Source organism: Theropithecus gelada, chromosome 4, assembly GCF_003255815.1.
Source record: "Theropithecus gelada isolate Dixy chromosome 4, Tgel_1.0, whole genome shotgun sequence".
NCBI lineage: Eukaryota > Metazoa > Chordata > Mammalia > Primates > Cercopithecidae > Theropithecus > Theropithecus gelada.
The window spans coordinates 5,095,989-5,109,647 of NC_037671.1; the positions used below are offsets into that span (position 1 = coordinate 5,095,989).

Sequence of the window (13,659 nt, forward strand, 5' to 3'; positions counted from 1 at the left end):
TTAAAGACTCTACAAAGAATTCTTAAAACTGATAAATGAATTCAGTAGAGCGCAGGATACACAATTAATATACAAAAATCAGTAGCTTTTCTAGGCACATACAATGAACTAGCTGAAACAAATCAAAAAGGCAATCCCATTTACAATAGTTACAAAACAAATAAACTACCCAGTAATATATGTAACCAAGAAGGTGAAAGCCTGCTGTAAGGAAAACTACAGAACTGTGATGAAAGAAATTGAAGAGGATACAAACAAATAGAAGGACATCCCATGCTTATAGATTGGAAGAATTAATATTGTCAAATGATAATACTACCCAAAGCAATCTACAGGTTCAATGTAATCCCTATGAAAATACCAATGACCTTTTTTACAGAAATAGAAAAAAATCATAAAATGTATATTGTACTGCAAGGGACTTTGAATATCTAAAGCAATCCCAAACAGAAAGAACAAAATTGGAGGTATCAAAGAAGAAGGGTGAGAATGATGCCTGGGCTAACCAAAGCCCACGGGCCACTGCATCCCTTGCCCAGTGCCTACATCCCACTGCCATTGCTGCCATCATGCCCAAGATAAAGGTTGAAGGGGATGCTAAAGGAGATAAAGCCAAGGTGAAAGATGAACCACTGAGAAGATCCGCGAGGTTGTCTGCTAAACCTGCCCTTCCAAAGCCAGAGCCCAAGCCAAAAAACATTCTTGAAAAGAAGGGAGAGAAGGTACCCAATGGAAAAAAGGGAAAAGCTGTTGCTGGCAAGGAGGGGAATAACCCTGCAGAAAATGGAGATGCCAAAACAGACCAGGCACAGAAATCTGAAGGTGTTGGAGATGCCAAGTGAAGTGTGCACATTTTTGATAACTATGTACCTCTAGAGGTGACTGTACAGTTTGAAATACTCTTTTTTATCAAATTTTATAAAAATGCAGCATTTTGTTTCACTTTTTTTTAAAGCTATGTTGTTAGCACACGGAACAATTCTTTTTTGTTTTGGGGAAAAGAATGTCTGTGAAGCTGGATTGATGTGGAGAAAACACCTTTCCCTTCTAGTTTTGAGAGACTTCCTCTTGGCTCCCAGGAGGAGGGATTTCCTGACTTTGACACACATGGCCACCTTGTCACAAAAGCCATAAAAACAAATTCATTTGTATGTCCTCTTCTCCCTTTCAACCTTTCAGCATAGACTTAACTCCCTTAAACCCAGACACCTGTTGGGATGTGACCCCCAACAATTGGTTACCAGTGTGTCAGGCAATCTGGACTTTCCAGTGATATCACTGAGATGGTGCTCCTTAAAAGAGCAGTGGTTCCATTTCTAGGTTGCGGATCTTTGAATAAATTCTGCCATTTTCATTTCACTTCCTGAAAGTCAGGGCCGGCTCATGAAAAGGTGTTGAACAACAGGCTAAATGTGAAATGTTAACCCTCACTCAACTTTCTCTGTTCAGAGCATCAGATGAAGACTTAATTGAGTTTTATAGTGGCTTTCTGATTTTTGGTAGTCAACTGAAGAAGGGAGTTTGAAAGTTGTTGTGTACTGTTAATGACTGTCTGCCCATATCCTGCTTGAAATACCATGATTGTTTATGGAAAGTACCTTTAGTAAAACTGGATAAAGTTTGAAATAAAAAAAAAAGTTGGAGGTGTCACACTACCACACCTCAGAATATATTACAAAGTTGTAATAACCAAAACAGGCATTAAAAAACACATACATCAATGGAACAGAATAGAGAATGCAGGAATAAATGTGCATATTTATAGTCAACTGATTTTTGACAAAAGTACCAAGAACACTCATTGGAGAAAGAACAGTTTCTTCAATAAATGGTGCTAGGAAAAGTGGATGAAACTAGACTCCTACCTCTCACCCAATACAAGTATCAACTTAAAGTGGATCGAAGACCTAAATTTAAGACCTGAAACCATGAAATTACTAGAAGAGGAAGTTCTTCTGGGGGAAATGCTTCAGGATATCAGCCTGGGAAAAGATTTTATGAATAGGATATCCAAAGCACAAGCAACAAAAATAAAAATAAACAAATAGGATTATAGCAAACTAAAAAGTTTCTGCACAGCAAAGGGTACAATCAATAGAGTGAAAAGATAATGTATGATATTAGAGAAAATCTATGCAAACTACTCATCCAATTTGGGATTAATGTCCTGAATACTGAAGCACTTTAACAGCTAACAAAAAAAAAAAAAAAAAAGAAAGAAAGGAAAAGATGGACATATGGGCCAGGCGCAGTAGCTCACGCCTATAATCCCAGCACTTTGGGAGTCCGAGGTGGGTGATTCACTTGAGCCCAGGAGATCGAGACCAACCTGGCCAACATGGCGAAACCCCGACTCTATTAAAAATACAAAAATTAGCTGAGTGTGGTGGCACATGCCTGTAATCCTAGCTACTTAGGTGGCTGATGCATGAGAATTGCTTGAACCCGGGAGGTGGAGTTTGCAGTGAGCCAAGATCAGCCTACTGCACTCTGGCCTGGGTGACAGAGTAAAACTCCATCTCAAAAAAAAAAAAAAAAAAAGCAAATGATCTGAACAGACTTTTCCCTAAGAAGACATAAAAATGGTTAAGAAATATGTGAAAATGTGCTCACATCTCTAATCATCAGGGAATTGCAAATCAAAACTACACGGAGGTATCATCTCACCCCAGTTCAGATAGCTGTTATCAAAAAGACAAAAAATATAAAATGCTGGTGAGGATGCAAAGAAAAGGGAATTCTTGTACATTTTTGGTGGAAATGTAAAGTAGTACAGCCACTATGGAGAACAGCATGGAGATTCCTCAAAAAACTACAAACAGAACTGCAATGTGATCCAGCAATTCCACCACTGGAATTTATCCAAAGCAAAGGAAATCATTATATTGAAGAGACATCTGCATCTCCACATTTGTTGCATCACTATTCACAATAGCCAAGATATGAGATCAACCTAGGTGTCCAAAACCAGATGAATGGATAAGGAAAATTATACACACACACACACACACACACACACACACACACACACACACACACAATGGAATACTATTCAGTCATGAAAAAGAATGAAATCTTGTCATTTGCAGCACTGTGGATGAAACTGGAGGACACTTACTTAAGTGAAGTAAGGCTAGACGAGAAAGTTGAATACTGCACGTTCTCACTTACATGTGGAAGCCCAAAAAAGTACATTCATAATGTTGTATTTAGGTTGATGCAAAAGTAATTGTGATTTTTTGCGATTAAATGCTATGGCAAAAACCACAATTACTTTTGCACCAACCTGATACACCATCACCATTTCCAGAACTTTTTTCATCATCCCAAACAGAAACTTAAGGTCTAGACTGTCCCAAATCATAACCATGCGTCATACTGTTTTTTTATTCATTATTACAAAGTATTTATTGAACTCCTTCTAAGTACCCAGCTCCATGCTAGGTGCTGTGAATAATAACAGCAGTTACTCGGATTTGTATAGTACACGTTATATGCAGGTACTGTTCTAAGTGCCTAATGTGTATTAACTCAACAAAGACAAGTAAGCTGGTCTTGATCCCAAGGACCATACATTTAGAGTGCTAAGGATTATGATAAGAATTGGCACAGGCTAGCAGGCTTAGGGAAGGTTAATAAACCAAACTGAACACCCAAGTCCACCTAAAAAGGATCTAACATCAATCCATTTTAAGCCTATTGTCCTTGAAGATTGGCTGAACTAGTTTCACAAGTTACATAAACTGTCACCGTATTGCATTATGACCCATTCAGGTCAGCAAACTTTAATACTGGCGCTTACTTCAGGGAGGGGTACAGAAATTTTTCAGTTCAAAAGGGATCACTCCTATTAATAGATTCTTGCTGTGTTCTTGTTCCAGAGTTATATCTCAGGGGGTGTTCCCGGTTAGACAACATTTTCCTTTTGTCCTCAGATTTGGGTGGGTATGTGAAGTTTCCGTGTAACAGCTACAAAGTGCCCAATACAATGGCTGCTGGGAGGGGAATTCGTTCGTAGGAGCTTTGCTCACAGGGATGACAAGAATCTCCTCATGACGCAGCAAAAATAAGGATTTGGAAAGCTTTTAGCCTATCCAGCAACAGGTCTCAAAATGTGGTCCCAGACAAAAAACATGGGCATCACTTTGGAATTTGGACCCCACAGCAATTTGAGTTTTAATAAGTTCTGGAGGTGCTTCTATCTCTAAAGTTACAGTAGTCAGTTCAATCTCTTTTCTTGTATAGTTACTTTGTCTGAAAAAACCTATTTAGTATCCTTAATATTCATACTTAGATATTTATACTTAGATTTCCAAAATGATTTTGTAAGAACAGAAAGAAGTCAATGAACTTTGGCTGTTAGACAGGGATCTGCAAGCCCCAATTTTTAAAAGGCTTTGTTTGTTTGTTTTAAAGACAGGGTTCCTTCTTGTTGCCCAGGTAGGAGTGCAATGGCGCAATCTTGGCTCACTGAAACCTCCACCTCCTGGTTTCAAGCGATTCTGTCTCCTGCCTCAGCCTCCCAAGTAGCTGGGATTACAGGTGTACGCCACCACACGGGGCTAATTTTTGTATTTTTAGTAGAGAAGGAGTTTCACTATGTTGGTCAGACTGGTCTCAAACTCCTGACATCAGGTGATCCACCCACCTCGGCCTCCCAAAGTGCTGGGATTACAGGCATGAGCCATCGCGCCCGGCCAAGTTTATTTTTAAAAAATCAAAGAACGGGTGACAAATACAATATGGTCCTCAAAGCCTAAAATATTTAGTCTGACCCCTTTTAGAAAAACTGTGCTGACCCCTTCTTTTAGAATCTTATTTCATTTGAATTAAACACTTCTATTGCTTTTGTAAATGTAGTCTAATGTCTAAATTTATGGTAGAATACAATTTTTCTTCAAAAAAACGATGCTTTAATTTACTGAATTGTGTTTTTCTATTAGTGAAATTTAAACTCTGTACTGCTTTTTATGACTGCCTATCCTCTGGTTGGAGGATAGGTTCCCCATGTTTTACTCTCACCTGACAAGTATTAAGCAGACACATAGAGAAAATTAAAATTTGTGTTGAGTCCTTAAGAGTGAAGTTAAGAAATCAGACGTATAAATGGACACCATGTCATGAGTGCTGTCATCAAAGCATGGACAATGGGCTTTGGGAGCACAGTAAGGGGACACTGATTTAGTACTCCATTATAGGGGGGCAGCCTCACTCATTTATCCTGTGCCCTGATTATGGACATTTTGGTTGTTTTCCAACTTTTCTTTTGTCTATCGAAACAATGTTGCCATGCGTAACCTTACATGGTTCATTTCATTCACACGGGAACAAAAGTGCTGGGGTGAAGGCTATGTGCTGAGAGACTGAACAGACCAGTGGACAATGACCATAAATATGGCCATATAAAAATAGAATTCAGATCCACAAGCTGCAGCAATAATCTCTGTAACAATTGGCCCAAAATATTAAGAACTTGTTGTTTTGTTTTGTTTTGTTTTGTTTGAGATAGTGTCTCACTCTGTACCCAGGCTGGAGTGCACTGGTGATCATGGCTCACTGCAGCCTTGACCTCTTGGGCTCAGGTGATCCTCCCACCTCATTCTCCTGAATAGCTGGGACTGCAGGTGCAGCTGACATGTCTGGCTAATATATCTATATAGATATATATATATATTTTTTTTTTTTTGTATTTTTTTTTGTGGAGACAAGGTTTCACCATGCTGCCCAGGCTGGTCTTGAACTCCTGAGCTCAAGTGATCCACCCAGCTTGGTCTCCCAAAGTGTTGGGATTAGAGGTGTGAGCCACCATAACAGGTTAAGAACTTGAGTGATGACTGATAGTTTCTCTAATTTTTGTTCCTGCTTCCAACTAAGAGCCAATCAGAGAAAGTCAAGTATGCACCCTAACCAATCACATAGGAGGCCCCACTTCTAGTTAGCTCCCTCCAGCTTTCCCACGCCTATATCCTCCAATCAACACACACTTGAAAGCTTCCCTTGATTCTACTATAAAGCTTTCCTACCTCTCTGCTTGCCTTTGAGTCTCTGCCGAAATGCAAGATGGTGGGTGATGCCCTTGCTGTGGCAAACTCTGAATAAATAGTCTTTGCTTGTTCTCACTTGGTTGGTCTTCATGTATTTCCATAGTTGCCGTGGAGGTCTGCACACTCTGTTGTCCTGGACTCAACCTTCAGCCAGGTCTGGTACCCACAGAGGTCCCCTGTGTCTTGCTACTCGAAGCATGGATGTGCTAAGTCAGCCCTGAGCCTAAACCCCATTCTCTTTGTGTTGAGTTCCTTGATTATGCTCACTTTGGTATCCACCATTTGTTAATAACTAGGTATCAGTTCCCATTTGTTTGTCAGCGTTGGTGGAATCATACCATTCTTTGACAGTCCTTTTCGCTCACATACCTGTGAGCTTGTGGTTCTCACTGACAGGCACCCACTTGGACAAAACTCAGCTATGGGTAACCAATAAAACCAGATGAGGTTCTCCTTCTGTCTGGATTTTGTGTCTTGAGAGCTTGTTTTGATCCAAAGACGGCATCCTCTCTGGCTTTCTGCCTGCTGGGAGAGCAGATTGTGAAGCCTGCATTCGGGGGTGGCCACTTGTCAGTCTAGGGGCCCAAGACAGGAGGTACAGAGCATTACATCCCTTCCGACCCTCGCCAGCTCTCAGGGGTCTTCGAAGTCTGAGTCCTCTCCTGTACCTCAAAACACTCCTGCTTCTTATACGCAATCTGACTCAGTCTAAATTCTTGTGCCTGTTTCTCTAAATGGCGTAAATTCACCAAGGGTGATTGGGCCTTCAGTGGCCACTCAGCAGAGCGTTTCATTTGAACAAAATGGTCTGTTTGAGAAGAAAGGAAATAATGTTCCTCCGGCCCAACAGGTGGCATTTTTTGATTGGTACACCTCCAGATAAAATTCTGAAGTATAAAGTGCTTCACTAAAAGATTCATTGACCAAAGCTAATGAGCAATTTGACAAATGTAAGAAAGAACTCACTAGACTCATTTTTCTGGAAAACCTCCCCCTCCATGCCCCCTTGGTTGTCTCCTAATATCCAGCTCTCTTTTCCTTTTATGCTCTAATCACTGTCCTTCCACACCCACACCACCTCCCTCATCTTCCCTTGGTCCAGACTTCCTACTTTTCCCAAACAACCCTCCTAAAACTCCTCCTGCAAGCCAGTTATGCGGGACAACTGTAGAATTAAGCCTTGGACCTGGGCTGAATTAAGACATAAAACTGAAGATTTTCCTAATGCCTATAATCTCAGCACTTAGGGAGGTCGAGGCAGGAGGATTGCTTGAGCCCAGGTGTTCGAGACCAACCTGGGCAACACAGTGAGACCCTGTCTCTATTTTTTTTAAGTTGAAAAAAAAAAAACAAACCAATTTCCTTAAAGCCAAAGAAGAACAGCAAATATTTATTAGAAACATTTAGAATTCTTCTGGGGGCATATAACCCAGGGACCCCTGACTTTGTACACATTTTGCACACATGTGTACCTTGTACATTTATCAACATGTACACATGTTGGTCAGAACCTCCGATGCTAAAGCATGGAGGGTAAAAGCTGATTGGACTGACCGGGAAAGAGACCTTATAGGATTCCCGTTTCCACAGTAAAGCTGACAGTCAAAAAAAGGGACCTATCCAAAATGTAGGTCAAGTGTGCTAAAAGTCATACCCCAAATGTTTTCAATACAGATCTGCTGGAGCATAATTCAATCATACAAACAAAGAAAAAGATGACACTATAGGAGGTTTCTGAGATAGACTGGAGAACAACTTTTGATGACATCTGAGTGTTACAGAGGTGCTGAGGTAGCAACAGCCCTTTCATCTGGCTTTGTCAATGGAGTTGAACCTGAAGTTGGAGACCTAATTCAAAAACAGAAATGAGAATGGAGAGCAGCCACTTGAGATGAGCAACAACACGAGGCACAACATGTTGCAAGGGCTTTAGAACAAAAATGAGGCAAGATCCAAAGTAAACTGTGGCCCTGCAGATCAAACAGCTGGGTAGCCCACTCCCCAGTTAAGCGCCTATGGACAAGGACACTTTGGGATATCTTAAACTGGAAAGAAGATCTTCCCATCTTACACACACACACACGCACACACACACAGAGAACAGAAAAAAAAATGAAGACAAAAATTACTCGATTCATATCAATGAAGGGGTTGTGTATCAATTCATATCAATGAAGAAGGACAAAGGGCACGATATACTGTTATGCTTAAACACTCAAGGTGAATTAACTTAACTGCAGATGGCTGTCCTCATCAGTTGCTGGTAGACGCTCTTTATACATTGAACCCCGCTCCCTTCGTTCAACCTCCTCACGGTAGCAACTCACAAGTCACTGGGATTTCAAGTAATCCAGAGCCTTTTTGTGTCTCTCAGCCCTTAACCATAACCTTTGGGCTCTTCCTGTTCTCTGACACCATTCCTGCAAATTTAGTAGGGAAAGGTCTATTCTGCAAATGGAATTCTAATATTAAATGCATACCAGGGGTGGGGGGACTATCTCCTGAGGTGTCAGAGGACCCTCCATTCATAATCACGTTGCCTGCTCTGGCTATCTGTGTACCTTAGCCTCTTCTGTTATATTTGAGCCACACCAAGATAAGGATTATGGGGCAATGTAGGGTTGAGGGAAATTTGTGTTAGGATTTAATAGAACATTCTGAAAATTTTGGAGAAAAATGACAGACATAATATTCTTAATAACAGCTATAATAGTATAGAGTATATACAGCATCCAACATTATTTGTCAACATTAAATTTAGTTTAAAATTAAAAACTTGGGAGCTCAGTAGTCAGCTGAGAAAATGTCCTAACTTTGCATTTTGAAGGGGAGATTGACATTTCTTTTTTTCCCATTTTGTTTATGTATGTATTTGTTTTTAAATTTTACTTTTTATTTTAGATTTGGGGTGCAGGTGCAGGTTTGTTACAAGAGTATATTGTGTGATGCTGAAGTTTGGGCTTCTAAGGATCCTATTGCCCAAGTAGCAGACATAGTACCCGATGAGTAGTTTTTCAGCCCATGCCCCCGGCCGCCTCCCTTTTGGAGTCCCCAGTGTCTATTTTTCCCTTCTTTGTGTCCTTTTGTGGTAAAGCTAAACATTGGTTTAGCTTATAAGTGAGAACAGGCCGGGTGTGGTGGCTCACACCTGTAATCCCGAGGTGGGAGGACCACTTGAGCCCAGGAGTTTGAGACTAGACATGATGAGACACTGTCTCTACAAAAATTTTAAAAACTTACCTGGGCATGGTGGCGTACACCTGTAGTCCAAGCAACTTGGGAGGCTTAGGTGGGAGGATTGCTTGAGCCTGAGAGATTGAGGCTGTAGTGAGCTGTGATCATGCCACTACACCCCAGCCTGGGCTGGGCTTTTAAGACAGAGCAAGACCCTGTCTCAAAAGAAAAAAAAAAAAGTGAGAACATGTGGTATTTGGTTTTCTGTTTCTGTGTCAATTCGCTTAGGATAATGGCCTCCAGCTGCATCCATGTTGCTTCAGAGGACATGAGTTCATTCTTTTTTGTGACTTTGTAGTACTCCGTGGTGTATACGTTTGACATCTTTTTTCTTCTCTTTTTTTTTGAGATGCAGTCTCACTCTGTCGCCCAAGCTGGAGTGCAGTGGTGCGATCTCGGCTCACTGCAAGCCCTGCCCCCAGGTTCACCCATTCTCCCGCCTCAGCCTCCCCAGTAGCTGGGACTACAGGCACCCGCCACCACGTCCGGCTAATGTTTTTTTTTTTTTCTTTTTTTTTGTATTTTTAGTAGAGATGGGGTTTCCCCGTGTTAGCCAGGCTGGTCTCGATCTCCTGACCTTGTGATCCACCCGTCTCGGCCTCCTGAAGTGCTGGGATTACAGGTGTGAGCCACTGCCCCCGGCCGACATTTTCTTTATCCAGTCTGCTGTTGATAGGCACCTGGGTTGTTTCTATGTCTTTGCTGTTGAGGACAGTGCTGTGATAAACATACAAGGGCAGGTGTCTTTTGTGATTTATTTTCCTTCGGTTGTATACCCAGTCATGGGTTGCTGAGTTGAATGGTAGTTCTATTTTTGCTTCTTTGAGAAATTTCCAAACTGCTTTCCACAAGGGCTGAACTATTTTGCATTCCCACCAAGTGTATAAGTGTGCCCTTTTCTCTGCAGCCTCACCAGCATCTGTTATTTTTTTTTGACATTTTAACCATAGCCATTCTGACCGGTGTGAGATGGTGTCTCATTGTGGTTTTGATCTGCATTTCTCTGATGATCAGTGATGCTGAGCATTGCTTCATATGCTTGTTGGCCGTATGAATGGAGATTGACGTTTCTGTTGGATGACAATGATGGGAAAAAAACTCACCAGGACTAGGTAATATAATCTTCCTTCTGTGTAGAAAGGGGCATTTCCTATGTCCCCAGACCATGGCACTGACTCTACAAGGTTGGGTTCTCTTGTTGTTATGGTGCTGCAGGGCAGGGTGTCCAACTCTGACACTCACGGGAGATCGGGTGGGTTGTAGGGGTTGCGGTTTAGTAGAGTGAAAACTATCCTAGTCACCTGGAATCCAGACATGAAGCTGTCTTGATAGAGGGCCCAAGGGTAATCCACTTCAGTAGCCAGGAACCTCTTCAGCAAATGCCACTTTGTGATAAAAATTTATTTTATGGATCACAGTCTCCCGTAAAGTAGAGACTCTAAGTCTTAAAAACAACACTGGCTGCTTGACTTGATTAGAACGCAGCAGTTTGATATGTTTAAATGTGAAGGGCGAGAGGCTTTGGCTTCCTGTTTAAGGAGTTGATCTCGTGATGTTCAGAGAGCCCAGCCTTGAGATGCCTGGTCTCTCCTGATGCTTCCCTTTGATTCCCCAAAAGGGAGGGCCCGGAGGCTGCTGAATGGAACAACTGAGGCAATGACACATGCTGCAGGTCTGTGCCGGCACTGGAGACCCTCAGACACAGTGAGGCTGGTGACCCCTGGAGGAGGCCAGCTCCCAAACCCCCACCCACCACTTACTTCCCCCCGAGCCCCCGGCTCTCCACAGCTTGCACCTGTCCTGTCTGGAGTAGTAGTGAGAGTTGTATCCCTTAATTCCCATTTTTATTGGGTTTCTGGATAATGCTAGAAGGCATTCAAAATAGCTCATATTTTACCCTTATCTTGTGAGTCTCTAAGACCCATTCATTTCAAGAAAAATAACTTGCTTTTATTTAGCTCCATCCCTGGAGGTAGAAAGTTTGCTGTTAAGTAGATCGATTGTGCATCAGCCTGGAATAGCTAGTTTCTTGTTGTGTGACCTTGGGCAAGCCACTCAAGTGCACTGGGCTGTCATTTACTCACCTGTGAAATAAGAGGGTTAAGCTGGATGATACTGAAGTTCCCTATTAGCTCTAAGTCAGGGCCCAGCATGCAAGCATATGCGCTCAAGTTTCTTTTTTTCATTTTCAAAAAGTAAGCTTCTGAGAATATTTTTGACCATATTGCAAAGTCAAAGATAAATAATTATTGAGTGATTCTGTTATTTCATTCCATTCCTTTTCTACTAGCTAATCTACTTTGCAAAATACCCTATGCTGCTGGTGAAAGGAAAAAAAATAAAACAAAAACAAAGTGTGAACCCAAAACTCATGATTCATTCTAAGTTAGTGCAACAGATTAGTTCCTCATTCCCTCAGATCTCCGTGGAGGAGACATCAACACCGGCCCATCCCCGATACCCTTTGTCCTGGCCTCCGAGCGCTCCCTGCACAGTCCCAGGTCTGCAACAAGGGGGATCTTTTCTTGAAAACCTACAGTGCTAATAGTTGTCAAAAATAAATAAATTCTCAATTTAAAATTTAAAGTATTGGTGCCTATGGAATGTCCCCAACACAAAGAAATGATAAATGTTTGAGGTGATGGAAATGCTGATTACCCTGATCTGATCACTCACTTTATATGTATTGAAACATCATTATGAACTCCATGAATATGTATAATTGTTATTAGTCAATTAAAACAAATGCAATTTAAAATGTTTACCGATAACAAGAAAAAAGTGTTGTGTTGTCAACACTAAGTTTTAAAACACACTGTCAGGTAGTTGCTGAAAATCGCCTACTGGGGTTGGTATGTTGTGCACAGCATTATGGTTGTTTATTTGGGGGTGTTTCTGGTTGTTTTCTCTTGCCCTGTCACCACACACAGCCCACTGTGCAGCATTATGAGTGTCTCTTGGGCCAAATTTTCTGATCTCAGGTCCAGGATTTTTATTTCTTGGTGATAATAATATGCATTTTAAAACATATAAATGATTAGTATCAAATTCTAATATGTAGCTTTAAATTGGAAAACTTTTTAACTAGAAATATTTTAACATAATATACAGGCTAGAGTCTATTTTTCTGCCAGTCTTTGTGGATTTTACTGGAAAAATATACATACATCCCATAATATAATTTATTCTCTGGAAGCTGATTGGCAAACTTTGGCCTGCAAAGCCAAATCTGTCCTGACTCTGCACCTGGTACTGCTCTTGAGTTAAGAATGGCTTTTACGTTTTTAAGTGATTATGTAGGTGCCCACATAATAGCCTCGACTTTACCTCTTAGTCCCCAAAGCCTGAAATATTTACTATCTGGCCTTTTAAGAAAAATTTGCCAACTCTATTCTACAGAAAGGGAATGAACAACTAACTCAGCCATGCACATGGAGAGAAGAGGAGTATGTAAGTAAACCTGAGAACTTTGGCAATAAAAAGAAAATTTTATTCAGATTATACAGAAGCATTTATGTTTATAAATGCATTTTGACAATATGATCGATTTCAGTTTATCTTGTTGGCATGATTCAAAGCCCTGATGTCAGAGATTGTTCCATTAAGTAGCAGGTTAAACACACACACACACACACGCACGCACAGACACACACACACACAGAGATAAGGACATATCAAGTAAAAGTACAATTAAAGAGAAGTTCATGGGAAGATACTGATTTGCGTACCCATAGTGGGTCTGTATACACATTAATCTGACAGCAGCCTGGACGATTTTGATGTTTTAACTCCAAATATAAACTCGTGTTTCTCTCATGCAGATGTTGTCCTTTCTTCTGCTTATAGGAAAAGTTCCATGCAGTTTCAAAGCCCTGTCACGGGCAAGGTAAACAGTGGCGCTTTTCTAGCTGTGAACAGATAACGTATATCCATCGATTAACTAAGCCTTGGAAATGAAACGCGTCCTGTCTCTTGAATGCTGTACACAGGGCCAAGAGAAATAGATGGATCATCAGGCTTTACAAAGGGAGTTCACAGTAGTGCTGATATGAGGGAATAATGTCTTTGAAAGTTTCAAAACACAGATAAGATGAACTCATTTGTATTTCTTGGGAAATACTCTTTTGAAACAATGAGAAGCTCCTGCCAGCTGTAGGCTATTCTGGTATGCAGTCAACACCGCCACCAGCTGGCCTAATTGAGAAAGACTATTTGTGTCTAAATTTCTCTTAACAGAAACTATGCGATAAAAATAAAACACCTATAGCAGAAGGACGCAAAGCTCTATCATTTCAAAATTCAGGGTTTTTTCCTGTTTTGTGAAATGGCTTTCACAGAAATATGCCTTTAGGTGTGACTGTTATCTTTTGATAGGAGTGAA

The 13,659-nt window shown here is 41.0% G+C and overlaps 1 pseudogene; it reads left to right on the forward strand.

Annotated features, from left to right (window-relative positions):
• The first annotated feature begins 569 nt into the window (after positions 1 to 569).
• LOC112623071 lies at positions 570 to 842 on the forward strand (annotated as a pseudogene).
• Positions 843 to 13,659: the final 12,817 nt, after the last annotated feature.